Here is a 4,178-nt window from a genome sequence, read left to right as displayed (position 1 = left end):
GCTGCAGGTACATGTCAGATCCTCACATCTAATGCAGCCACCCCCCCCCCAAAAAAAAAAATGTATACATTGTATACCATTAATTTTTGAAGGATTGAATCCACAGCGGTCAAAACCAACATATGTTATATTCAACCTGTCTGCATCACCTTTGCCAAGCTCCATGCCTTGAGAATCTATATGAAAGAAAAAAGAAAGAAAGGACAAAAGAAATAGAATATGGAAAAATAAACAATACTGGTTACATACTGAAATTTTGTGACATGCAAATCACATCCACTCTCCCTGACATTATACAGAGTGGTAACATGTGGGTGTACAGTTGAATGAATACACACACGACTACCACACATATCATTACACAGAGCTGCTTGTCAGCAATTTCATATACAGTATATTAGCAACAGTTTAACAGCATCAAGGAAAAAAAAAAAACAAAGAAAATCGTCTGGGTTGTCATACATAAGAATTAGTGTATCGGATTCTTCCTGATGAACAAAAAAGGTGTGACACAGACTCAAAATGAAAATGTGATTGTGACTTTAACACTCATCTGACATAATGTCATTCATTCATGTCAGTAGACTTATTTGACTTTTTTAGAAAGGATTGCAACTTATGTCAGGCAAGCTGGGAGTTCCAAAATAAACAGAAAGATGATTCAATGGGTTATGCAACAAGTCAGCTGCATTGCTATGTTAGTGCATTAATCAACTCTTGTGAGCCGTACTGAATTCCCAATTGTGGCTGATATAGACATAAACATTAAATCAACTCCCAACTGGGGTGTATGAATGCACTAATTTCTTCATTTCTCGTGTGGAACAGTTCACATATAGAGGTGACATTGTTTGTCCACCAAGTCTACAATAATTCCTAAAATAAGAAAGACCGAATTACCTGTAACTGATATGTCATCAACAGAGGTTGCCTTTTTTCAACTGTTATTCAAGTTGTTTATTTTGTAAAATCTTTATACTTTCAAGTTTAATTTGAAAAATGCATACCTGTGTTCTGTCGTAGATAAGATGCTGCTATACAGTTCGTAGTCCAATTGCAGTCTGACTCTGACCTGGGTGAAGTTCAGCTGCAGTTGTCAGTCCCATGGGCTTGGTGAGGTTCAGCTCTCTTCAGGCCTTTGGGTGTGCAAATATAAGAACAGTTAAATATCATACAAACAGAAACATCGGATGCACAAATGTGATAGTTAGAAAATATTTGAGATGAGTGTACATCTTTATTAAAACAAGCAATAACAACAAAATGTTCATTAATGAATATCAATTTTGTAAGATATATTATGTGAACAACAAGTTGTAATTGCCAGTTTTCAAAGTTTGAATCACTATGTAATGAGCCCCTATTAGCAAATTTTAAGAGTATGAGGTAATTTTAGTAATGAATGAGAGGGGAAATTAATAACAAGCATTCACTTTATTCAGTTGGCAGCAGAATTATTAAACCCCCTTGCATTATGGACACTATGGCAAAATGAATAACATTACAATTACTAAATCATATGGTGAACAGATATATAGTTTATGACAAATGCCTACCTGATCAATAATCTTTGATTTGCATATAGTTAGAAACTTTGATCGTTCATGCATGAAGAGATAAGGTCAAATGAGTACATTATGGTCATTTCAGACCTTTCTGTGATCACTGAAGCATGACGTGTTATGGTCTGATGATAACGATTAATTTCTTTTGTTTTTATGGAATTTTAAATAGTATCTTGCCATTCTATACATAACTCTTAGCATTTCATTGGGTTATATTCATTTTGACATGACTTAAACTTTGAATTATTAATATCATGGCTAAACCTCTGTACAAACTCTATGGTGGCAACTTTCACTAGAAATTAGTTCATTTAAATATTCTTTTTACAATGAAAAATGCCAATTGAAATATTAAGAATCCTACATCAAATTCCATCATATTGTGTCACCTATCAAAGCATTGAGTGAAACCATATTCAACGAAGCATTTCAGTGATCACTGAAAGGACTGATAATGACCATAAATGTGCTCACTGGACCATATCTCTTTATACATGAATGATCAAAGTTTGTAACTATATGCAAATCAAAGGCTACTGATCTGTTTTTTACTTGTAGCAAACTATCTGATCACCACTTGTATGATTTAGAAATAATCTCAGTTATAATGTAATTCATTATGTCAGAGTGTCCAACATGCAAGAGAGGGGTTGACTAATTTTGCTGCCAACTGTAGATGATCAAGATAAGATGATTTCTCAACTTGCTTAAATAGCTAAAAGTAATCATTTAACACACCAAATGAAGATGGTGGAATATCCATGACACTGTCACTTGACTTTTCCATTTGCATCTTGCCCCCAGTCCTTAACTCTGAAGTGGATGAAGTTCACATGTTGTCTGGTCCTTGGCTGTTTGGAGTTTATTCAATATACAAGAACAGTTAATATCTTACAAACAAAACAATAGTGCAGGACATGGGACATTAGAAAGTATGTTAGAGATGGGTGCTTTGCCTTTGCTATAACAAGCTATAGCAATCAAATTGAAAAGCCCTACCATTGATTTTGAAAGACTGAATTCACTAGTATCTACTGATCCATAAGCTGTAAATAGGACTTTTCACAGTTTAAAATGATTAGCTATGTCGAATATTCTTGTTTCAAACATTGTAAGAGCATGAGGTTGTTTTGCTACTAGAAAAGGGAGAGGGTAAATAAACAATCATAGTAGGGCCTACAATATTAAGATAACGTGACTGCTAAAGTTTGTTTCAGGAGCTTGATACATGTAGACATGCAGGTACCCCCTCCCCCTTCCATGAATTATCTCTTTTCAATTGGATCAGTATGTAATATTCTACAGATAGTGAAATAAAAAAAAAATGCAAAAAACAGTTGTTTCTAGAAGGGTCACTATTCACTGGATAAGAATGTTTGTTTTCAATTACCAAGATGGACATTACAGCAAACATTGTTTTCAATATTTCCTGTCTAACACTATTCAACTAAAAATCCAGAGACAATTTGATGTCCAAATGTAAATAATGTTGCAATTGTAGTATTTGAAATTATACAGATATGTTGTCTGCTAAAATAGTATTATAAGCTAAAATATTTGCATTCTGTTGAAGGTGACCATGCTGGTTGATAAGTCTCGACGAAGTTCAGTAGCAGTCTAGCTGTGGAGAAGATGGAAGTTCAGCAGTTTGGTTCTGTGTTCAGTGAAGTTCAGCAACTGACTCTGGGCTTTATGAGATGCAGAAGTCTGATTGTAGCAGTCTGACTGATGTTCCATATCTAACATTATTAATAAAAATGTGAATACAAAATAGAAAGTGTGTTTTCAAACTGTTGTTTGATTATACAAGATTTTACACACAATATCTAGAATCTGCATGAAATTTGAAATCAGTTCACATGTTTTTGCAGTTTAAATATATATAGGACCTTATATTATTATTTTTTTTGGGGGGGGGGTTGATTAATAGACATACTACTAGTATTTGAGTTGTCTCAATTCAACATGTGTAAGCCTATAGTTTGGGGTATTATGACTTCTTGAGGTTCTAGATCTTGTTGATAGGCATCCATGTTGCAAGGTCTACATCTACCTAAGATCTGGTAAGACCAACTGTACTGTGGCTTCACATTCGGGTTGATCACAGTTACAGCCTGAGAAGCAGCCACAGTCTGACTCTGATCATCAACTGTTGTCATGTCATCATCATCAATTAAATTGCTAAAAGAAGTTGTGTAAGCGGTACTAGCATCGGAGTATGGACCTATAGAATCTACTAACTGCCTAGATAGATAGCACTATTTAGAAGACCTATTAACTTCCTTACTGATGAGTGATAGGCCTACTTATGTTAATGATAATATGTTTAAGAATACCAAGGCTAAGAGTCTAGTCTGGTTATACTTTTGGTATACACTGGTTAAGTAGTATCTAGGTCAGTAGGTGCTACTCAGGATCACTATACCACTGGATTCTAGATCTATAGACACCTGGTAGTATAGCAGTAGAATTCTAGAGGTTCCATGCCAATGAATTTAGGTAAACATCATTCTCTATCTTATTGTGACACATGCATTGCGATTACAGTGCTGTACGCACTTAGAATTGTGGAAGATAGCTTTCAAGTCTGAACCAAGATCTGAACCACGGTTT

At 34.8% G+C, this 4,178-nt stretch overlaps 1 long non-coding RNA gene across 1 annotated transcript; it reads right to left on the bottom strand.

Moving 5' to 3' along the window:
* Window positions 1-1,016: 1,016 nt before the first annotated feature.
* On the bottom strand, window positions 1,017-3,414 carry LOC140234767 (uncharacterized). Its single transcript, XR_011901651.1, has 3 exons — window positions 3,127-3,414; window positions 2,304-2,416; window positions 1,017-1,136 (listed from the first exon to the last, which is right to left on the bottom strand). It is a non-coding gene; the product is annotated as an uncharacterized lncRNA (long non-coding RNA).
* Window positions 3,415-4,178: the final 764 nt, after the last annotated feature.

This window comes from Diadema setosum, chromosome 11, assembly GCF_964275005.1.
Source record: "Diadema setosum chromosome 11, eeDiaSeto1, whole genome shotgun sequence".
In the NCBI taxonomy this organism is placed as follows: Eukaryota; Metazoa; Echinodermata; class Echinoidea; order Diadematoida; family Diadematidae; genus Diadema; species Diadema setosum.
The sequence above is the reverse complement of the archived record's forward strand: the minus strand, read 5'-3'. Positions and strand labels throughout refer to the sequence as shown.